The sequence below is a fragment of the Balaenoptera physalus genome (genome assembly GCF_965194825.1).
Source record: "Balaenoptera physalus genome assembly, chromosome: 8".
NCBI classification, from domain to species: domain Eukaryota; kingdom Metazoa; phylum Chordata; class Mammalia; order Artiodactyla; family Balaenopteridae; genus Balaenoptera; species Balaenoptera physalus.
The window spans coordinates 117,225,878-117,250,768 of record NC_138887.1 but is presented as its reverse complement, the minus strand read 5'-3'; the positions used below and the strand labels follow the sequence as shown (position 1 = coordinate 117,250,768).

The following is a 24,891-nucleotide window of genomic DNA, read 5'->3' as shown; positions in this document are numbered from 1 at the left end:
ACTCAAACTGACTTGGCCAGAGCGTATTTTTTCCTGAACATATCTCAGGACTGGATTTTCAAGAAAACACTAATGTTTCAAGGAACAACACAACATAAAAAAAAAAGGGGGGGGGGAGGTAAATCTGTGCTGATCCCTACAGGGTCCTAACTCTCTTGGGATCAACCACACATTGTTCTGCAACTTTTGCATTTAACAATGAGATAAACCTCACTTCACTTAATGAAATACGCCTCTCTGGTTTTGTGAGCATATAATATTCTACTGTTCATCACACTAGCGCCCTGCTAGAGAGCTTCTAGGTGTTGACTTTTTAACAGTTGTCAGTAATACTGCAACAGGCAGCCTCCTAAGGATTTCTCTTCTGTTGACTTCGAGCATGTATGATAAACACCCACGAGCACCTACAGGATAAACGGACCATGGAACCATTTACCAGGACAGAACACATCAGAGGGAAGACGGCGGGAGATAGTTCGCTTTTGGACCTGGTGAATCTGAGGTGCTTGAGAGCTCATCTCTGATGGGCACTACTTGAGTCTGGGAACCAGAGTTAATCAGAGAAATTACAGAAAAAGATGCGTCCAAACTGAATCCTGAGGAACATTTAGAAACTGACTAGATGCTGGAGAACCCACAGAGTCTGTACCTGCAAAGTTACAGCCAAAAGCAACGAGACCTATCCTGGAGGCCAGAGTAGGCCATGGCTGGCTGGGCCTAAGGAGGTCGCTGCCATTTACTTCCTGTATGATCTTGGGTAAATCACTTAATATCTATGAGGGTCAGGGTTGAATGTGTCAACGTAGTGTGTGATAAATGCTAGCTGTTATTTTCATCATTGTGACAGTATACGAAATGTAGCTTCTGACTTCAGTTCTATGTAAGTCACTGGGGACCTGAGCAAGGCAGGTTTCACTGGTTTTAAGAGGAGGAATCCAACTGCAGTGGGCTGGGAGGGACAGAAATGCAGGCTATCTTTAGGAATTCTGGCCATGAAGGCGTGAAGAGGCTGGAAGGGCATGCGACAGCCGGGAAAGGCCCGCGTGTCCTCGCCCTCTCTCCAGAGAAAGAGCGAGGGACGAGAGGACAGGGGGCTGTGGCTGGGAGGGGCGCAGCTGGGAGGCCAGGCCCGAGAGGGGCTGACGTGAGTGAGGTGGAGGCACCGAAGGCCACGTCGCCTGCGACAGGGTGACAGGGCACACTGGCCGCTGCAGGCGGGCTGAGCAGTCGGGCAGCACCGGGGGGACGAGCAGAGCCCCCAGACTGCCTTCGACGGGAGCCCATGGGACGTGGGGGAAGAGCGACGGCCACACCTCGGCTTCAGGGGCCTTAGTCTCTGAGGAAGAGCAAGGAGGCCGAAGGCGTGTGGAGAGGGGCTTCCGAGGAGTTTCCCATTCCCAGAATTGGGCTCCAGAAGGTTCCATGAAGAACCAAGTGGGGAAAGAAGGGAGGGCGGGGAGGACTGGTGTAGGAATCTGGGTCATTGGGGACAGACAATGCAGCTACGGGGGGTTAGTTCAGAGATGGGAGAGACCCTGGGGAGACACAAGGGGACTTAGGCCTCTGGTTTCATTAGAGGGTGGCTTCCAATTTATGGGACGGGGCATGGCCCTCGGACTGGACCACGTCTCACCAGCTAAGCTCCGTGCACGCTCCTAATGTGTTACATTATTCCCCCAACAAGTCCTAAATACAGAACAGACAAGAATATAAGTTAAGACTTTAATGAACGTAACTACATTTCTACTCTAGGGGAGGAACCCGCAAATTTTAAAATAATAAAAGAATTGTGTCCCCTGCACAATTTCACCTCCAATACTCAAAAAAAACCAGATACCACCTTTGTCTATTAATGCAGTCCTGATAATTTCCTCTGTTCCTATAAATTAAGACCAAACACACTTAGCAGATGCTTTTGCACGAGCCAATGTTGAACAGTGTTAAATAAACAAAGCAAAATCAATCAAATCAGAGTTGTAACAGGAATACATGAAACAGGGTTCTTCAAAAAGACCACAGCTGCTTCAGTTAGGTGACTGCTCTTGAAAAAATGTAAAAAGATAAAAACAAACCATGGACTTAAACTGTTACAGTATCTTCTAAAAATAAAGCATTAGAGTAAATGAAAATACAGTTAAAATTCACTGTTAAAAAATAAAACAAGGGGCTTCCCTGGTGGCGCAGTGGTTGAGAATCTGCCTGCCAATGCAGGGTACACGGGTTCGAGCACCGGTCTGGGAAGATCCCATATGCCGCGGAGCAACTAGGCCCGTGAGCCACAATTACTGAGCCTGCGCGTCTGGAGCCGGTGCTCCGCAACAAGAGAGGCCGCGATAATGAGAGGCCCGCGCACCGCGATGAAGAGTGGCCCCCACTTGCCGCAACTAGAGAAAGCCCTCGTGCAGAAACGAAGACCCAACACACCCATAAATAATAAATTTTTTAAAAATAAATAAATAAATAAATAAAACAAGGCGAAATGTAGCTTTTCTAATTTAGTAACATTTAAAATCTGATTAAAATGTGAATGATCCTGGGTATTACTCAGTAATTACTTATTTTCTAACACTTGGTTAAAAGTATGCAGAACCCCCGGCTTTCACCTGCAGTGTGGCATGTAAGACATGAAATGTAGGATAAAACAGTGATTTAGACCTAGAGGAACGTTTGCCTATGCACACCAAGAAATATGCAAACATGCATTTGTCATATGCTTATAAGAATGAGAACAAAAAGGCAAACCTAGAAACAACCCACAAGTTCACCAACAGGAAAATTCACAAACTGTAGGACAGTCACACAATAGACCACACACAAATCAACTTTGGCTACTACAACACAGATAAATTTTAGAAAAAGTCTAGAGCGAAAAAAGTGACAGAGGAATTCATATTGTATGATACCATTTTTACATATGAGACTTAAAAAAAAAACACCAACAAAAAACACAGGAGAGAAAAGCCAAGGAACTCCTGGGGCTGCCAGAAGCTAGAAGGCAAGGAAGGATCCTCCCCTGATGGCCTGGAGGGAGCATGGCCCTGCCGAAACCCTGACTTTGGACTATAGTTTCCAGAACTATTCAGGTCATGAATGCATGGTCTTAAAACCATATTAATGGGAGGAACCAAGACTGCGGAGTTGAAGGACGTGCTCTCACTCCCTCTTGCGAGGACACCAGAATCACAACTAGCTGCTGGACAATCATCGACAGGAAGACACTGGAACTCACCAAAAAAGATACCCCACATCCAAAGACAAAGGAGAAACCACAATGAGACGGTAGGAGGGGCGCAATCACAGTAAAATTAAATCCCATAACTGCTGGGTGGGTGACTCACAGACTGGAGAACACTTATACCACAGAAGTCCACCCACTGGAGTGAAGGTTCTGAGCCCCACATCAGGCTTCCCAACCTGGGGGTCTGGCAACGGGAGGAGGAATTCCTAGAGAATCAGACTTTGAAGCCTAGTGGAAATTGATTGCAGGACTTCTACAGGACTGGGGGAAACAGAGACTCCACTCTCCACTCTTGGAGCGCACACACAAAGTAATGTGCGCATCGGGACCCAGGGGAAGGAACAGTGACCCCAGGGGAGACTGAACAAGACCTACCTGCTAGTGTTGGAGGGTCTCCTGCAGAGGCGGGGGTGTGGGGGGTTGGGGGGGGCTGTGGCTCACCGGGGGGACAAGGACACTGGCAGAAAAAGTTCTGGGAAGTACTCCTTGGCGTGAGCCCTCCCAGAGTCTGCCATTAGCCCCACCAAAGAGCCCAGGTAGGCTCCAGTGTTGGGTTGCCTCAGGCCAAACAACCAACAGGGAGGGAACCCAGCCCCACCCATCAACAGTCAAGCGGATTAAAGTTTTACTGAGCTCTTCCCACCAGAGGAACAGTCAGCTCTACCCACCACCAGTCCCTCCCATCAGGAAACTTGCACAAGCCTCTTACATAGCCTCATCCACCAGAGGGCAGACAACAGAAGCAAGAAGAACTACAATCCTGCAGCCTGTGGAACAAAAACCACATTCACAGAAAGATAGACAAGATGAAAAGGCAGAGGACTGTGTACCAGATGAAGGAACAAGATAAAACCCCAGAAAAACAACTAAATGAAGTGGAGATAGGCAACCTTCCAGAAAAAGAATTCAGAATAATGATAGTGAAGGTGATCCAGGACCTCAGAAAAACAATAGAGGCAAAGATCGAGAAGATGCAAGAAATGTTTAACAAAGACCTAGAAGAATTAAAGAACAAACAAACAGAGATGAACAATACAATAACTGAAATGAAAAATGCACTAGAAGGAATCAACAGCAGAATAACTGAGGCAGAAGAACGGATAAGTGACCTGGAAGACAGAATGGTGGAATTCACTGCTGCGGAACAGAATAAAGAAAAAAGAATGAAAAGAAAAGAAGACAGCCTAAGAGACCTCTGGGACAACATTAAACGCAACAACATTCACATTATAGGGGTCCCAGAAGGAGAAGAGAGAGAGAAAGGACCAGAGGAAATATGTGAAGAGATTATAGTCAAAAACTTCCCTAACATGGGAAAGGAAACAGCCACCCAACTCCAGGAAGCACAGCGAGTCCCATACAGGATAAACCCAAGGAGAAACACGCCAAGACACATAGTATCAAATTGACAAAAATTAAAAACAAAGAAAAATTATTGAAAGCAGCAAGGGAAAAACGACAAATAACATACAAGGGAACTCCTATAAGGTTAACAGCTGATTTCTCAGCAGAAACTCTACAAGCCAGAAGGGAGTGGCATGATACACTTAAAGTGATGAAAGGGAAGAACCTACAACCAAGATTACTCTACCTGGCAAGGATCTCACTCAGATTCGATGGAGAAATCAAAAGCTTTACAGACAAGCAAAGGCTAAGAGAATTCAGCACCACCAAACCAGCTCTACAACAAATGCTAAAGGAACTTCTCTAAGTGGGAAACACAAGAGAAGAAAAGGACCTACAAAAACAAACCCAAAACAATTAAGAAAATGGTCATAGGAACATACATATCGATAATTACCTTAAACGTGAATGGATTAAATGCTCCAACCAAAAGACACAGGCTTGCTGAATGGATACAAATACAGATCCATATATATGCTGTCTACAAGAGACCCACTTCAGACCTAGGGACACGTACAGACTGAAAGTGAGGGGATGGAAAAAGATATTCCATGCAAATGGAAATCAAAAGAAAGCTGGAGTAGCTATACTCATATCAGATAAGACAGACTTTAAAATAAAGAATGTGGGGCTTCCCTGGTGGCGCAGTGGTTGAGAATCCGCCTGCCAATGCAAGGGACACGGGTTCAAGCCCTGGTCTGGGAAGATCCCACATGCTGCGGAGCGGCTAGGCCCGTGAGCCACAACTACTGAGCCTGCGCATCTGGAGCCTGTGCTCCGCAACGGGAGAGGCCGCGACAGTGAGAGGGCCGCGCACCGCGATGAAGAGTGGCTCCCGCTCGCCGCAACCAGAGAAAGCCCTCGCACAGAAACGAAGACCCAACACAGCCATAAATAAATAAATAAATAAATTTATTTTAAAAAAAAAGAATGTTATAAGAGACAAGGAAGGACACTACATAATGATCAAGGGATCAATCCAAGAAGAAGATATAACAATTATAAATATATATGCACCCAACATAGGAGCATCTCAATACATAAGGCAACTGCTAACAGCCATAAAAGGGGAAATCGACAGTAACACAATAATAGTGGGGGACTTTAACACCTCACTTACACCAATGTACAGATCATCCAAAATGAAAATAAATAAGGAAAGAGAAGCTTTAAATGACACAATAGACCAGATAGATTTAATTGATATTTATAGGACATTCCATCCAAAACCAGCAGATTACACTTTCTTCTCAAGTGCGCACGCAACATTCTCCAGGATAGATCACATCTTGGGTCACAAATCAAGCCTCAATAAATTTAAGAAAATTGAAATCATATCAAGTATCTTTTCTGACCACAACGCTATGAGATTAGAAATGAATTACAGGGGAAAAAACGTAAAAAACACAAACACATGGAGGCTAAACAATATGTTACTAAATAACCAACAGATCACTGAAGAAATCAAAGAATACCTAGAGACAAATGACAATGAAAACACGACGATCCAAAACCTATGAGATGCAGCAAAAGCAGTTCTAAGAGGGAAGTTTATAGCTATACAAGCCTACCTCAAGAAACAAGAAAATTCTCAAGTAAACAATCTAACCTTACACCGAAAGGAAACAGAGAAAGAAGAACAAACAAAACCCAGAGTTAGCAGAAAGAAAGAAATCATAAAGATCAGAGCAGAAATAAATGAAATAGAAACAAAGAAAACAATAGCAAAGATCAATAAAAACTAAAAGCTGGTCCTTTGAGAAGATAAACAAAATTGATAAACCATTAGCCAGACTCATCACGAAAAAGAGGGAGAGGACTCAAATCAATAAAATTAGAAATGAAAAAGGAGAAGTTACAACAGACACTGCAGAAATACAAAGCATCCTAAGAGACTACTACAAGCAACTCTATGCCAATAAAATGGACAACCTGGAAGAAATGGACAAATTCTTAGAAAGGTATAACCTTCCAAGACTGACCCAGGAAGAAGCAGAAAATATGAACAGACCAATCACAAGTAATGAAATTGAAACTGTGATTAAAAATCTTTCAACAAACAAAAGTCCAGGACCAGATGGCTTCACAGGTGAATTCTATCAAACATTTAGAGAAGAGCTAACACCCACCCTTCTCAAAGTCTTCCAAAAAACGGCAGAGGAAGAAACACTCCCAAACTCATTCTATGAGGCCACCATCACCCTGATATCAAAACCGGACAAAGATACTACAAAAAAAGAAAATTACAGACCAGTATCACTGATGAATATAGATGCAAAAATCCTCAACAAAATACTAGCAAACAGAATCCAACAACACATTAAAAGGATCATACACCACGATCAAGTGGGATTTATCCCAGGGATGCAAGGATTCTTCAATATACGCAAATCAATCAATGTGATACACCATATTAACAAATTGAAGAATAAAAACCATATGATCATCTCAATAGATGCAGAAAAAGCTTCTGACAAAATTCAACACCCATTTATGATAAAAACTCTCCAGAAAGTGGGCATAGAGGGAACCTACCTCAACATAATAAAGGCCATATATGACAAACCCACAGCAAACATCATTCTCAATGGTGAAAAACTGAAAGCACTTCCTCTAAGACCAGGAACAAGACAAGGATGTCCACTCTCACCACTATTATTCAACATAGTTTTGGAAGTCCTAGCCACGGCAATCAGAGAAGAAAAAGAAATAAAAGGAATACAAATTGGAAAAGAAGAAATAAAACTGTCACTGTTTGCAGATGACATGATACTATACATAGAGAATCCTAAAAATGCCACCAGAAAACTACTAGAGCTAATCAATGAATTTGGTAAAGTTGCAGGATACAAAATTAATGCACAGAAATCTCTTGCATTCCTATACACTAATGATGAAAAATCTGAAAGAGAAATTATGGAAACCCTCCCATTTACCACTGCAACAAAAAGAATAAAATACCTAGAAATAAACCTACCTAGGGAGACAAAAGACCTGTATGCATAAAACTATAAGACACTGATGAAAGAAATTAAAGATGATACCAACAGGTGGAGAGATATACCATGTTCTTGGATTGGAAGAATCAATATTGTGAAAATGACTATACTACCCAAAGCAATCTACAGATTCAATGCAATCCCTATCAAATTACCAATGGCATTTTTTACAGAACTAGAACCAAAAATCTTAAAATTTGTATGGGGACACAAAAGACCCTGAATAGCCAAAGCAGTCTTGAGGGAAAAAAACCGAACTGGAAGAATCAGGACCCTGACTTAAGACTATACTACAAAGCTACAGTAATCAAGACAATAGGGTACTGGCACAAAAACAGAAATACAGATCATTGGAATAAGATAAAAAGCCCAGAGATAAACCCATGCACCTATGATCAACTAATCTATGACAAAGGAGGCAAGGATATACAATGGAGAAAAGACAGTCTCTTCAATAAGTGGTGCTGGGAAAACTGGACAGCTACATGTAAAAGAATGAAATTAGAACACTCCCTAACACCATACACAAAATAAACTCACAATGGATTCGAAACCTAAATGTAAGACTGGACACTATAAAACTCTTAGAGGAAAACATAGGAAGAACACTCTTTGACATAAATCACAGCAAGATCGTTTTTGATCCACCTCCTAGAGTAATGGAAATAAAAACAAAAATAAATGGGACCTAATGAAACTTAAAAGTTTTTGCACAGCAAAGGAAACCATAAACAAGATGAAAAGACAACCCTCAGAATGGGAGAAAATACTCTCAAACGAATCAACAGACAAAGGATTATTAATCTCCAAAATATATAAACAGCTCCTGCAGCTCAATATTAAAGAAACAAACAACCAAATCCAAAAATGGGCAGAAGACCTAAATAGACATTTCTCCAAAGAAGACATACAGATGGCCAAGAAGCACATGAAAAGCTGCTCAACATCACTAATTATTAGAGAAATGCAAATCAAAACTACAATGAGGTATCACCTCACCCCAGTTAGAATGGGCATCATCAGAAAATCTACAAACAACAAATGCTGGAGAGGGTGTGGAGAAAAGGGAACCCTCTTGCACTGTTGGTGGGAATGTAAATTGATACAGCCACTACGGAGAACAGTATGGAGGTTCCTTAAAAAACTAAAAATAGAATTACCATATGACCCAGCAATCCCACTACTGGGCTTATACCCTGAGAAAACCATAATTCAAAAAGACACATGCATCCCAATGTTCATTGCAGCACTATTTACAATAGCCAGGACATGGAAGCAACCTAAATGCCCATCGACGGACGAATGGATAAAGAAGTTGTGGTACATATATACAATGGAATATTACTCAGCCATAGAAAGGAATGAAATTGAGTCATTTGTTGAGACGTGGATGGATCTAGAGACTGTCATACAGAGTGAAGTAAGTCAGAAAGAGAAAAACAAATATCGTATATTAACGCATGTATGTGGAACCTAGAAAAATGGTACAGATGAACCGGTTTGCAGGGCAGAAGTTGAGACACAGATGTAGAGAACAAACGTATGGACACCAAGGGGGGAAAACCACAGTGGGGTGGGGATGGTGGTGTACTGAACTGGGCGATTGGGATTTACATGTATACACTGATGTGTATAAAATTGATGACTAATAAGAACCTGCAGTATAAAAAAACAAACAAAAAAAACAACTAATACTAAACTTTCTTTCGGTTATTTGTATGGAAATATGTTAATATAAGTGTTTCAGACATTACATGAAATTTCTAAATACCTTATGTTCTGGTATAATGTTGTAAGTCATAATTCTAGTTATTACTTTAAAATGTATATCTCAGAAATAACTAAATTTCCTTGTCAATTGCATTATTATGAACGTTCATCAAATCTTTAACCTTTTGTCATTTACAGACACTTCTGGGTGTACTCTGATGCTTTCGCAAAAATGTTCCTATAAAAGGGTTTCATCTTCAAGGAATTCATGGAAAAGACTGACAAGTACAGGTTTCTGGTAACTAACTATACTGCTGAACTGAATGAATAAGCATTTTCAGAACTCTAATGGAAAACTGATGAATTCATAAAAATGCTAACAAAAGATCAAGATGGAAAAAAAAATTAATTACATGGGACTGAGTGAACTGATGAGGATGATTATAGTTTCTGTGACTTTCTGTTTGAATAAAAAAAAGAAAATCCCCAAAAAACAAACAAACAGAAAAAAAAAAAAAAAAACAGGAGAGACGGCTCGCACTCCCCTGACAGAATGGGAGGACTGCCTGGAAGGTTCGGCTCACGGCTGGGTGAGGCACTGGCACCCGGGTTTACTGGCTCATTTTTAAAACCAAACAAACAAAACCCCCCACCATCCTCGTCAGATAGACACTCTTGTGGGTGAAATGATACAATGGCTGGATATATACTTTAAAATATTGCAGAAAAAAAAAGCTGAGTGATAGTTACACTGTAGTTTCTATTTTCCATAATTAAAAGCTCTGCAAACCTACACAACATATGAAGTACAAACAGAACAAAGAGCAAGAGGACTGGGGTGGGGGCGGGGGAGTGGGGGGGACGTGAACTTCAGGACACGGACGTGGGTGGAGATGGGGCTGGAACGCAGCACAGAGCCAGGGAGCACGCCCGCACTGGACGCTTCCTATTCCACAGGCCGGGGGTGGGTTCCCTACAGTAGGAGCTGCCCACTGGCACCCCTGAAATACTGTGATGTTTAATCACGATCTAGTTGATACACACAAAGAAATCTCAGTGCCACTTAGAACTGAGACTGGAAAGCTCCCAACCTGAGAAAATCATAAATTCTATTAGAAAGTCTTAAATTCCATTAGAGTTTTAAATGAATGTAACACCTGAGATGCAGATCCAGCCAACCTGGGTTTGACGTGCACACCTGGGATCAGGTAACACGAAAGCTTCGGGCTGTAAACTTTGCAGACAGTTCTGGTCAGGATTTTACTAGACTGCTACACTCTCACTTTGATAATTCCGGTGGCACCACCCTCTGTGCACCTGCCACTCCAAGCTGGTCCTGAATCCAGCTCTCCCTCCTACTCTCCTTTCCCGGACCTTCCAGAGGCCACAAGCTCACATGAATAAAATGGAACACCTCCCTCTCCGCCTTTCCTCCACCTTAGTTAACAGAAGCCTCAGTTGCCCAATTCAAAATCCTGGAGGTGATGAAAGCACCACCTCCTAACTGCAGACACATCTCCATTCACATACCACCCCACCCGGCCCCTCCACCGACACTTTAAATTAAGGGTCATGCTTAGCCTCTAACTAACCCTCCTTCTGTATTTCCCATCTTGGTAAGAGGTCAGCTTTGATTCCTCTCTGTTCTTACCCCTGATGTAAAGTCAGTTCCGTCAACCCCCTCTTCTTCTTTTTAAAATTTATTTATTTATTTTGGGGGCCGGTGTTGGGTCTTCGTTGCTGCACGCGGGCTTTCTCTAGTTGCAGCGAGCTGGGCTGCTCTTGGTTGTCGTGCGTGGGCTTCTCTTGTTGCAGAGCACGGGCTCTAGGCGCGCGGGCTTCAGTAGTTGTGGCTCGTGGGCTCTAGAGCGCAGGCTCAGCAGTTGTGGCACATGGGCTTAGTTGTTCCGCAGCATGTGGGATCTTCCCGGACCAGGGCTTGAACCCGTGTCCCCTGCGGATTCTTAACCACTGCGCCACCAGGAAAGCCCCTTCCTCTTCTCTTGAATCATCCACATCTCTTGATATCCACACAACTCCTAGAGTCCAAGAGGTATCACTGGCTCTCACTGGGGTCACTAACAAAAGTCTCTTCACTGCTCTCACGCTGTCCAATTCACCCTCCACAATGGGGCCCGGGTTAATTTCTAAAACACAAGCAGCCTTTCATTCTGTTAAATGAGTAACTCCACGACCACCATCTACACTTTACCACACCGATGACCACCCCGGACAGTGTCTATCAAGTGGGACTGCTTGCTGCATGTCAGTTTACTCGCCATATAAAGAAAGGACCCAATATTTTCTGTAGGTCTCAGTGCTAGACCCTGTGGCAATAGCAGTTGTGATACTTTTTCTCACTGAATCCTTACAGTAACCATATTCTCTGCAAGGTACTATCAGTTTCTTACAAATGAGGATACTCAGGCTTGAAGATGTTCAGTAATTTGCCCAAAGCCACGGGCAAATTACTGCTAATAAGAGGCAAGTATTCACACCCAAGTATCTGGATTCCAAAGCCATGTTCTTTCTGTCACCCGCCCCTCCATGTTGTTTCCACAGGAAGGTGGAGATTTCTTACTCCACCTCCTTAAAAAGCGTGCTATGAAGACTTACTCTCCAATTTGAAATTACAACATGAACCACAGGAACCACGCAAAAAGGCAACTGAAAGCTTCACGACGCAAGTGCGTAAGGACGAGCCCAAAGGACAGCAAACCCACAGGTCAAGGAAGAGCTGGCCAACTCAGGAACTGGACATTTATTCATACTCACATACTTCATTTGAATATTCATTTATTAGTATTTGAATGTTAATTATTAAAATTTTTCACTTTTTAAATCAAAGGAGTCTTAAAGAACAGGGGCTAATATCTTGTAAATGCACACCAGGAATGCGTGCATTCAATAATTAGGGGTCTACTTGTACATCACCAGGAAGGGCATTTACTACCTCGGATAAGCCTACCTGATTTCACTATTGAAACACAAGGCTTGCAAAATTTACACTTACTTATAAAATTTAAATATATTATTCCATTTCTATATAGAACTAAGGGAACAATTACAATTAAGTTCAAACAATTACAGTTGACAAAAGCATAAGAAAATTCCAATTAACATCTTAATAGATGGCTTTCTAGAGACATTAGCTGAGTTTTTGTCTCCACTTAGTCATTCAAAACCTTTAAATCCACAACTAGAAAGAGAAGCAAAAACACTCACCCAGACTGGAAGCGCGTTCTGCTTTTTCTCAAGCAACCAATTCACAGCCAAGTTCCCAAGACCTGAATGTATCTTAAGTGCTCGAATTGCCTTGTTTATGTCTTTACTCAAAGCTAGTGATTAAACATTTGGGCCATTTAAACACCGGGTTTGGGTAACATAAATTTACCATGTGACCCATCAATTCCGCCACGAGGTATCTACCCAAAAAACAAGACAACATATGTCCATCCAAAGACCTGTACAAGAATGTTCACAGCACATTATTTATAAAAGCCAGAAAGTGGAAAACCCAAATGTCTACTAACAGGTGAATGCATAAGCAAAATAGCCTAAAGTCATATAAAAGAATACTCTCAGGCAATAAAAAGTGAAGTACTGATACACATCACAGCATGGACGAACCTCAAATACATTACGGTAAGTGAAAGCCAGAAGAAAAAGGCCACGTGTTATATGATCCCATTTACTACATGAAATGTACAGAACAGGCAAACTACAGAGGCAGGAAGCAGACTCGTGCTCGCCTGGGGTGGCGGGGAGGGAGAGTGCAGACAGCCACATGGGATATTCTGGGTGATGAAAATGTTTTAAAACTGGATTGTGGTGATGGCTGCACAACTCTAACTTTACTAAAAATCACTGAATTATACAAGTGAATTTTATGGTATGCGAATTATACCTCAATAAAACTGTTAAGGAAAAAAAAGACAGCTTTAAAGCGTGCTAGCTATAAATCGTTCTGGGTCAAATTCAGGTCATTCACAGAAAGGAATGTATCTTTACAAAACGACCAGGTTCTGCATATGTAGGAGCCTTAGCATGAAAAACAGTATTATTGGGTGTTCTCCTGGAAAGAAAGCTTTATTTAAGAACTGCTATTTAATATGTTACCAACAGAGGGGCTCTTATTCTCCTGCAACACAAATCATTTAAAAGACAGCTGGAAGCACCAGAGGAGCTGCCACATGGCAGAGGCGTTTTACTGCCACAGTAAAGATAAAGACAGAACTGCAATAGAGTTCAGAGGGTCTGGAAGAAGTCATTCCAGGCTACAGTGACAAGAAGGCTCTACAAGCGTGTGCTCTGGACGCTTCTCAGGAAGGATCTGAAGGGCAGCAGACGAACAGGGAGGGTGTTTGGCAAGGGACGAGCAGGAGGCAGAGAAAACGAAACACAGGAGGCTGAGCGCGGGATTCAGGCTAGAAGCTTCAGGGGCAGGAGGGTAGGTTTTCAGTAAGAGGACGTGAAGCCCTCCTTCTTCTTTTTTTTGGCTGCGCAGCTTGAGGGATCTTAGTTCCCCGACCAGGGATCGAACCCGGGCCCTTGGCAGTGAGAGTGCAGAGTCCTAACCACTGGACCGTCACAGAACTCCCGCGAGGCCTTTATTCTTTTTTTTTTAATTTTTTAATTTTATTTTTTTATACAGCAGGTTCTTATTAGTCATCAATTTTATACACATCAGTGTATACATGTCAATTCCAATCGCCCAATTCATCACACCACCACCCCCCCTGCCCCACGGCTTCCCCCCTTGGAGGAGGCCTTTATTCTGAGTGGGCAACAGAGGCCTGCAAGGTTCCAGGGCAGGGAAGTGACACGACTGCCGTGATTTTAGAAACATTTATCTGACAGCTCTCTGGAGCTGGAGCTGGGGTGAAAGGGGACCTAAGGTCAGTGACACTAACTAACTTAGAGGCACAGCAATGGAAAAAGAAAAGGCCAGATGCTTAAAACGAAACCAAGCAGGGATGATGGGAACGTGGACCAGAATGGGCGGCACTGGTGAGGAACGCCATAAGGATGAAGAGGGCGTCTCTCAAACTTGGACTTTCAAAGCTCCAAAAATTTACCTCTGGATTCCAGAATCTGACAGACGCTGCATTACAAAGTCAAAATGACTTAACTATTGCTGGTGGGGATGTTCACTGAGACAGACGGTGACTGGCCACATCTAGTAACACCGCAGGTGCACTGACCCTTCCACCCAGCGATCTCACTTCTAGGAATCTATCCCCAAGATAAACTGGCCAAAAACTACACGAAGTTGTAAACTCCTCCAGTTCAGTCACGCAAAAGACTGAAAATCAACCTAAAATCCACCAAGAGGGGACGGAGCGCTAAGTTATGGCACGCCCACATCACGGAGCACCGTGCAGTTACAAAAAGGAAGGAGGGCAACCCCTACGCACTGACAATACAGTGACTTCCTAGTGGACACAGCAGCTGAAAAAAGCAAGGTTCCCTGTGTGTGTGAGGGGAGGGGAGTAAATACTAACACACAGGGACAGATCTCTACTTTTCTTTTCGAAGAGAAACAAGTGGAGGGTAAACCAAACACTAATACAAATGGTTACCCATGGGTGGAGGAGAGGGGTGCAGGCGAGATTCAGTGGGGGTCCGTGGATACAACTCAGGGGGCTGCGAACGCAGGTGGGGAAAAAAGTACATCTTATTTCCCACTCACCTCTGACTGAAACCCGACCACTCCTCCAATAATGAATGTAGGCAGCAGTCCACAACAGTTTTAGCAGGACCTCTGACTTTGCCACCAGGAAATCACAGGTATTTTCATTACTCCATGACAGTTATTGCCAGTATCATTTCTGCTCATCAATACTGTGGAATTACAGTAGCTTGGCATAAAAATTTTCATACCTCAAATAGGAAATATTGGACTCCCCTGGTGGCGCAGTGGTTAAGAATCCGCCTGCCAATGCAGGGGACACGGGTTCGAGCCCTGGTCCGGGAAGGTCCCACATGCCGCTGAGCAACTAAGCCCGTGCGCCACAACTACTGAGCCTGTGCTCTAGAGCCCGCGAGCCACAACTACTAAAGCCCGCGTGCCTAGAGCCCGTGCTCCGCAACAAGAGAAGCCACCGCAATGAGAAGCCCGCCCACCACAACGAAGAGTAGCCCCCGCTCACTGCAACTAGAGAAAGCCCGCACACAGCAACGAAGACCCAATGCAGCCAAAAATAAGTAAATAATTTTTAAAAACAGGAAATATTTTAAATACGTTAACGTGTAATTCTCAGGGGTGAAGTTTGCTGTTCTTTGTTGGACATCTTTCATGACTGAAAAAAGCAAAAAGTTACACTGTACAAGTTATAAAAACATCTCTGTGAGCCATAGTTGGCCTATAGGGTCTCAACCAATTGTGCTCTCTGCTTTAGGTAATAACTGGCAACAATATAATTGTAAATAAATAGGAATTCACAAGCACAAAGTCTCATGGAAGTTCTAGGTTAAGTGATGATCATCTAGACATTCATAAACCTGTTATTATAAAATTCCTCACGTCACTAAATTGAACACTCATTTAAAAAAATTCTCATGCTGGAAAAACCCCAGGGGTAAGAGGGTTAAAGAGAAACAACCCAAAAGAAAAAGGTCATATTATTAAAAGAAACTGATGTTATGTGAGGAAGCCTGAATCTAAAGGGAAGATGAGAAACTTAATTTTAGATACGATGAATGTGAAGCAATTAAAAAAAAAATAACACCAAAATGAAAATGCTCAATCAGGCAGTTTGAAAATATAGAACCGTAGCCCAAAGAAAATCACACCTGTAGAAAAAAATTTGGTAATCTGCAAAAAGGTAAAACTGTCTGCATTAACGTGGATAAAATCTTCACAGCATAAGGGAAGAACTTAACAGCGATGAGAACTAAAACCTGTATTTAAAGGACATGGGGGAGCCCCCCTCCCCCTGCCCCCCAGGAGAGAGGAGTGCTGCGAGCCGGGGGGACACAGGTGTGAGAACCAGAGGCCAGAGAACAGAAGCTCGGGGAGGAGAGCTGGACGAAACCTCTAGTCCTCGACAGGGTCAAAGGCTGCAATCAATCAGGGAGAAGGTCTAGGATGAAAGTCGCTGACTGCAGCAGGTGCCAGGAGAAGGTACCTCTGAGAATGCAGCTCCAGAGTGGGAGCCGGCTGCAGCCACACGGAGATGCCCCCTAACAGCCGGGAGAAGGTGCCAGCTCTGCTGCTGATGGGGCACCTGGAAACCTGCCTCTCCTGACACCTGGTGTCACAGGAGGACCCAGGACTAGCTCGGGCGATGACAACGCGATGACTTATGACCCCATCCGCCGTTACACAATGCAAGCGAGAGACATGAGTGTTCCTTTTAAATCCTAAGGCCAGTATACAAGCATAACTGCTATAAAGTTTTATTTGAATACAACATGACAACTATCATGTTTCAACTTCTAAGACAAATCACATATCTTATTCAAAAATAATATACAACCGGCTTCCCTGGTGGCGCAGTGGTTAAGAATCCGCCTGCCAGTGCAGGGGATAAGGGTTCGAGCCCTGGTCCGGGAAGATCCCACATGCCGCGGAGCAACTAAGCCTGGGCGCCACAACTACTGAGCCTGCGCTCTAGAGCCCACGAGCCACAACTACTGAAGCCCCCGCGCCTAGAGCCCATGTTCTGCAATAAGACAAGCCACCGCAGTGAGAAGCCCGCCCACCGCAAGGAAGAGTAGCCCCTGCTCGCCGCAACTAGAGAAAGCCCGCGTGCAGCAACGAAGACCCAACGCAGCCAAAAATAAATAAATAAAATAAATTAAAAAAATATATATATATACAACCAATAATTACAACAGCTGTCTCAAAACTTCTGTGCTATGTCTCACAGTTGAACGTATGAAGCCTTGAATTCAAAATCTGATCTGAAGTTCATACTTCCCACTGCCCTCTTGCAGGGGTCCCCTTGGTGATCTCAAGATGACCCCCAACTCCGATCACGCCCACATGGGACTGAGAAAATACTACACCGATTACTACAGAGAACAGACAAATCCAGACAACCCAAAACCAGGGAGCACTGCTGGTCAGATTCACTTACAAGGCACACCTGGTTCCTTCAGTGCCAGCTCTAATTCTGTTAACTCATTTGAAATTAAAGACCCAAACAACTTCCCAGAGCTGTTATAGAGTTTTAAATGAGACATCGTATGTAAAAAGGCCTAGTTCTATGGCTGGTACCTAGTAGGAATTCCCCAACCAATAGCTCTTTTTCTCCCCTCCTTCTCAAAAAACAATAGTGTAGTAGGAGATGAAACCATCTAACTCACCTGATCTTAGTCAGAAAATGATTAACCCATTAAATGCAAGGACACTTTTGGTATGTTGAACATTATTCATGCAATATTTGCAAAACCTTCCTTAAAAAGAAAAGTAGAGCAAAACTATAAAACTCCTAGAAGACAAAATAGGAGAAAACCTAGATGACCTTGGGTAAGGTGTGACTTTTTAGATACAACACCAAAGGCAGGATCCACGAAAGAAATCATTGATAGGATGCACTTCACTAAAATTAAAAACTTCTGCTCTGGGAAAGACACTGTCAAGAGAATGAGAAAACAAGCCACAGACTGGGAGAAAATATTCGCAGAAGAAACATCTGATAAACAACTGTTAACCAAAACAATACAAAAATTCTTAGGACTCAGTAAGAAAACCACTTGATTAAAAAATGGGCCAAAGCCTTCACCGAAGATATTCAGATGGCAAATAAGCATATGAGAAGATGCTCCACATTATATCACCATCAGGAAAACGCAAATTAAAATAATGAGACACTACTACACACCTATTAGAACGGCCAAAATCCAGAACACTGACAACACCAAATGCTGGTGAGAAGGTGGGGCAACAGGAACTCTCAATCATTGCTGGTGGGAAAGCAACATGGTGCAGCCACTTTGGAAGACAGATTGGTGGTTTCCTACAGAAATAAACACACTCTTACCAAGCAATTCAGCAATTAATTGTGCTGCTTCGTATTTACCTAAAGGAGTTGAAAACTAATGTCCACACAAAAACCTGCACACAGATCTTTAGAGCACCTTTTTTCCTAACTGTCAAAACCTGGAAGCAACCAAGATGTCCCTCGGGGTGAATGGATAAATAAACTGTGGTCCATCCAGACCACGGAATACTATTTAGTACTAAAAAGAAATGAGCCATCAAGCCATGAAAAGACATGGAGGAAACTTAAAGGCACATTATTAAGTGAAAGAAGCCATTCTGAGAAGGCTATAATACTGTGTGATTCCAACTATATGCCATTCTGGAAAAGGCAAAACTAAGGAGACAGTAAAAAGTTTTAAGCAGCTGCCAGGAGCTTGGCGGGGTTGGGAGTGGGGAAATAAATACGCAGAGCCCAGAGGAGTTTTAGGGCAGTGTACTACTCTGTGCGGTACTGCAGTGATGGAGACACGTTAGTATACACTTGTCCAAACCCACAAAACGTACACCACCAAGAGTGAACCCTCATGTCAACTATGGACTTTGGTGATTATGATGTGTTAATGGAGGTTTGATTGTAACAGATGTACTACTCTGGTGGGGGATACTGATAACGGGGGAAGTCTGTGTATGTGTTGGGGCAGGGAGTATACAGGAAATCTCAAAACCTTCCTCTTCATTTTGCTGTGGACCTACAACTGCTTAAAAAAAAAAAAGAAAGAAAAAAGAAAGTCTTAAACCAAAAAATCAAAACAAAAAAATGAAAATAGAGGCTCACTTTTGATCTTTATATTTTGCTCATGAAATAACTTGCATTTCATAATCTAGAAAACATAAGTAAACAAAAAGCTAGTACTGAATATTAAATATACTATGTTTGCTTATTTTTCTTAATTGAAAATTAGGCGACTTTGATAACTGCTATCTGAATAATGGATATGTCAGCAAGTGGATTTTACATTTATACCTGTTACTGTAAAAATGGAAAGTGTATCAATAACTGGTTCTTCTTTGTAAACAGAATATCTGGCCCCAGACCTTCAGACTTTAATAGAAGTAATAGTTCTGATTCATGGGCTCTGCTCTGTGGCTGGAAGGCAGGGGCCTAATTCACAGCTAAATCCTCAGCACCAAACACAGTGCCCTGGCACACTGCAGGGTTCCAGAAAGACTGGGGAAATGATGATTCCAAATATTTTGGGGACACGTCTGAATCACTGATGATACTTAAAAAAACCCCAAACCCAGGACTTCCCTGGTGGCGCAGTGGTTAAGAATCCGCCTGCCTGCCAATGCAGGGGACACGGGTTTGAGCCCTGGTCCGGGAAGATCCCACATGCCGCAGAGCAACTAAGCCTGTGCGCCACAACTACTGAGCCCGTGTGCCACAACTTCCGGCTGCCACGCAGTCCGAAGCCTGTGTGCCTGAAGCCTGTGCTCTACAACAAGAGAAGCCACCGAAATGAGAAGCCCGCGCACCGCAACAAAGAGTAACCCCCGCTCGCTGCAACTAGAGAAAGCCCGCGCACTGCCAAAAATAAATAAATAAGTAAATAGATTGATTAAAAAAAAAAAAACCCAAACCCATCCAGCCCATCAGCATACAGAACTACAAAGAAGCAAGCTAGAACATGTTAATTACATGTAATTTCATTTTCTCCCAGCACAGTAACAGTACTGAGAAAAATGGGGAGGGGGGAGGCACACCATTTACGTTATGTATAAAATTTAAGAGAAATTATTCAAACAGGCGATAGAAACTGTAAAACTGATGGCTTGGAAAGTGAAGAAGCAAGGACCCACCATCCTGGGGCAGGACGTGAGCAAATGTATTTAAATCTTCACAGTTTGTTTCATGAGTTCTCCCACTTGCTAAAAACTAGCAGAGCTTTGAAATTAGTAGGCCCTCAACCTTATACTAAATGAGGGAACATAGCTGCTTCCTCCTTGAGATCAATCTTTGTCCTTCTAATAATATAAACATAGAAATATCTAATTATATAATATTATATAAACATAGAAATATGCGAATTCAGCATTCCCCCAAACACACATACAATTTTATAATCATGAGAAATTTTGGATGCCATTAAGTACGGAATTTTCTCCTATGAGCATCGTAGGAATTAGGATACAATTTTTATTCTTGGTACTTGAACAACTAATTAATAAGTCTTTTTAAATCCTAAAAATCCACATACAAGCACTCAAAGCCTTAAGTATTGTTCAAGTTATAATTAAATCTTAATTCCGTTAGAATATAGATTCTTCCTATTTTAATTACTGTGTGACTTCCAGTAGGATGACACGAGCATCACTGGTATAAATTGCTTTAGGAAGCTTGAAGGTGACCATAACCACTTAATATTTGACAGGTGCTATGCAGACTGACTGGTTCGTCCATATAAACTAGCTTTAACTGTTAAGGACCGAATTTCAGCTCTCAGTTTCAGCACAATGCTTTTACAGGGACATTTATTCAATGATCTAGCTTGGTGCTTGCACGTATTTCATTGCCAAGCATTTTCGTTCACTTTAAAACAAGGAAAAACGGTATTACATTTGATCACTATCTACACCACGCATATTTTTCAAATTGAGGACTGCAATCCATTAACGTGTGGGCCATGAAATCAGCTTAGTAAATGGTAACCGGAACTTTTCAAAAGAGTGAAAAAGAGAAGAGCTCATAGAACATAAGTACTGCTCAGTGCATCTTTAATTCAGTTATGTCTGTGTATGTACAGAGTTAACCTACAAAATGCAATTCTTACTGGAGAAACAATTCAAGAAGCACAGAGTGACATTACACAGTGACATGACTATTTCAAATAGTTAATGTATAAGTGCATGTGGATGTTTGAGGGGACGCCCAAGTTCTGGTTCCTCAACTCACAGCCTGTGTGAGCTTGGGCACATTCCTTAACTTCTGTGCCTATAATTATCTGCGATTATAACACAGACAGACATATATATAATGGGGGCAATAACAGTACCTATCTTATAAGGTTGTGGGCAGGTATAGATGAGTTATGTAAATAAGCTGTTTAGAAGGGTACCAGACACACAGTAAGTATTTGCTACTATTCATATTAACACTTCAACAAAGGTTATCAGATGTCCTCAAAATTCCTAACAGGGTACTTAAATAAAACAACAAAAAAATCCTCAGGGGGAAATGTCAAAGCTAGCGTGTAAGTCAAAATGAAGTAAAGTAATGTTGCCTGAAAATTGCACAATACCCTTGGATAACATAACACCAGGGGTACTTCCCAAATTCCCACCAAAGTGGACCCATCATCAGAAGACAGGGAACCTTGTATTCTGACGGACCTGGGGATCCAGACAGAAGCAGTTGTAGAAGTTCAGATTTTCTTTGAAATTTCACTGGTTCTTAAAGTTCATCTGGATCTTTCATTCCACCACCAAATACACATAGTAGAATGCTCTAACATACCAGCTTGAAAACCGTTCCTCACCCTAGTTAGCGGGTGAGCTGCTGTTTCAGCGAATCCACTGAGGTTGGAAGCCTGCTACGCGGAGCTCTCCCTCCGCACCAGCACCCCAGCGTCTCTCTCCTGTCTTGGTGCCGCAGCGCCATCAGGACCCAGCCTAACAACAGACAGGCAGACACAGACAGCAAGTCGTTTTCACTCCTGAGATGACCAGGATGCTGGTGGTACAGGAAACACCTTCAGGCCACCGAGGGTGGAAATCTGGACACGGACCTTCCGCTGGGGAGACAGAATGACACGTCACATGCAGATGGCAGGTCTCTCCCACTCCTGGTGAGGCTCCTGCTTCAGTAAAGGACGCGCTGTTCTACCACACACGCTGTCACTTTCGTTTCAATGAAATGTTTCAACTCACAGTTCCCACAATTCTGTTCAACTAATGTGCAGATTTCCCTCCTGTGTGGCCACGGTTTGCCCTGTAGTTGGTGAGTGCTAGGCCCTGAAATAATATCTGCTAAGTCAGCAGATTTTGAAAGTTACCACATCACTAAGCAAACAAGATCATTCATCTAATCTGGGTTTTCAAGGCTTTTCATTACTTTTTTTTCCCACTAATACAAATAAATTATCTTAAGTTCAAAAATTCTGACCAGGGGACTTCCCTGGTGGCACAGTGGATAAGAATCTGCCTGCCAATGCAGGGGACACGGGTTCGAGCCCTGGTCCGGGAAGATCCCACATGCCGCGGAGCAACGAAGCCCGTGAGCCACAACTACTGAGCCTGCGCTCTAGAGCCCGCGAGCCACCACTACTGAAGCCCGCACGAGTACAGCCCGTGCTCCGCAATATAGAGCAGCCGCCGCTCGCCGCAACTAGAGAAAGCCTGCGCGCAGCAACGAAGACCCAACGCAGCCAAAACCAAATAAAATTAAAAACAAATTCTGACCAGCAGCTCCCTCTAGCTAAGTGAATTTTCAAGACACTTCCCACTTCACTACAAATTGGTTCAAAAAGAATAAACAGCCCCACCTCTACACTCCATTTGATTTGGAGCTTTCACGTTTTGAATACAGTTTACCAATTCATTCACCTTACTGAAGGTACGAGAGCAATCTGGCGGCACCCTCTTTTAGGCGCCTGGATGGTGCTTCTGGCCACGCGGGGTCGTGAAGAGCCAGAGGCACCTACCGCTGCTGGGGGTCTGCACCCAGCCCCACCCCGTGCACACGTGCAGTGCGGACTTGATAAAAAGCATCCTGTTGAAAGTGTCCTTACTAGCTACGACAACAGCAAGTAGTCAAGAGACTTCTAAATATCCGGGAAAGGGTATGAGGAGGTACATGATACACAAAAGTGTGCTTTTAAACCTGGGCTTTAGGGCTTCCCTGGTGGCGCAGTGGTTGAGAATCTGCCTGCCAATGCAGGGGACACGGGTTCGAGCCCTGGTCTGGGAAGATCCCACATGCCGTGGAGCAACTGGGCCCGTGAGCCACAATTACTGAGCTTGCGCGTCTGGAGCCTGTGCTCCGCAACAGGAGAGGCCGCGATAGTCAGAGGCCCGCGCAGCGCGATGAAGAGCGGCCCCCGCTTGCCACAACTAGAGAAAGCCCTCGCACAGAAACGAAGACCCAACACAGCCATAAATAAATAAAAATAAATAAATAAATAAATTTATAAACCTGGGCTTTAGCACCCGTCAAGGATAAACAGACTAAATTCAGTCTCTCAGTTATCTGAGTGCGTCTTCTGAGTTCATGAAAACGTACCATCTGATAACCTCCGATAAGGGAGGTTTTTTCCTTTCCGGGGGGCGGGGGTGGTTAAAAAACCTTGCTCCCCACTCCGACTGAGAACAATCTGGCCACACCTATAACAAGGGGAAAAGTCTGGTAAAACCTGTAACAGCCTCACCTAAGAAAATGACTCTGAAACTGACGGAAGCGTCTAGCATTTTTCACTTGTGTTTTTTTTTTTTTTCAGCTGAACTGGTCCTAGTCATGATGTTTCTTTTTAGTTGCAAAAACCTGTAGTGAATTTCCTTCATAATCTGCACAAGTTGTTTTTATGGTCACTATAAAAGTAGTGGCTTTTTCGGTTACTGTTTAGGGGCAGAAGAGACAAAAGCAGCTCATTTCACTTCTACAATAATTAAACCTCATATTTTAAATAAGAATAAAGAACATCCTACATATTGAGATTGGTAGATTTCTATCAATACACTACTTGCGACTGGGGCACTACCATCATCTTTACAGTCAAGGTCAAGTTTGGTGGGAGAAGCCTCAGAGAAACGTGTCAAAATTCTTGATTTCACATAATTTACTTCATTAACTTGTGTATATTTTCTCAAGCAAGGTTTTCAAGCTTATGCTTCAAATAGCTTATTTTGAAAACCATCCAATCATGCTCCCAGTTGAAAATATAGTTAGTATTTTTTAAAAGAACATCAAAATCACAAAATGCAGATTTCCTCCACAGTTTAACAAGAACTCATTTATATAAAAAATAGGCACTTTAGAAGACTTGAGCTTCACAAACATGATCCAATTTTTACAATAAAATTTAGACATCAAAACTTTGCAAATAAATCAACTTCTGCAAAGTACTGTATAAATGCAACGAACTATAGAAAGAAGCACATTTTAGGACTAATTTTTTTCAGATCACAAACCCCGAGTATGCACTTATACTCACTTAGTCTACACTAGACTGCCCACAAAACACACAAATCTGCCTCTGCATTTTGGGGGGAAAAACCCTCTTTTTAATGTAAAACTGCTGCCAAGGGAGTCATCTGAATGTGTTTTAAAATCATTTTTTACAACTATTAAGGGAATCCACCGTCCTAGTTAGACACACACTCACTCACCTATAAATCTACCATAAAAAGCAACAGTGGATATTCATCTTACACCACATCCATACTTTCAGAATGAAACGGTGTAACATACGGTTTGTTGGTTAGAACCTGTGACTTCTTTAGTCATAGACTGTTTCCATAAATCAGCCTATCAAAAGAAAATTTCTCATTTATAATTTATTATAGGTTAAATCTCAAAATTAACAGAACTTCCCCAAACTGGCCTGCTTTACTGA

General features: G+C 42.8%; 1 protein-coding gene across 5 annotated transcripts in view; it reads right to left on the bottom strand.

Annotated features, from left to right (window-relative positions):
• Nucleotides 1-24,891, bottom strand: part of CUL1 (cullin 1) — a 110,761-nt gene that overhangs the window by 76,455 nt on the left and 9,415 nt on the right. The window contains exon 2 of one of the 5 annotated variants that reach the window (XM_082473871.1): nucleotides 21,820-22,074. The exons of the other annotated variants lie outside the window; for them this stretch is intronic. The gene's annotated coding sequence lies outside the window, so the exon portion shown is untranslated. The remainder of the gene's footprint in view (nucleotides 1-21,819; nucleotides 22,075-24,891) is intronic. 5 annotated transcript variants of the gene reach the window in all.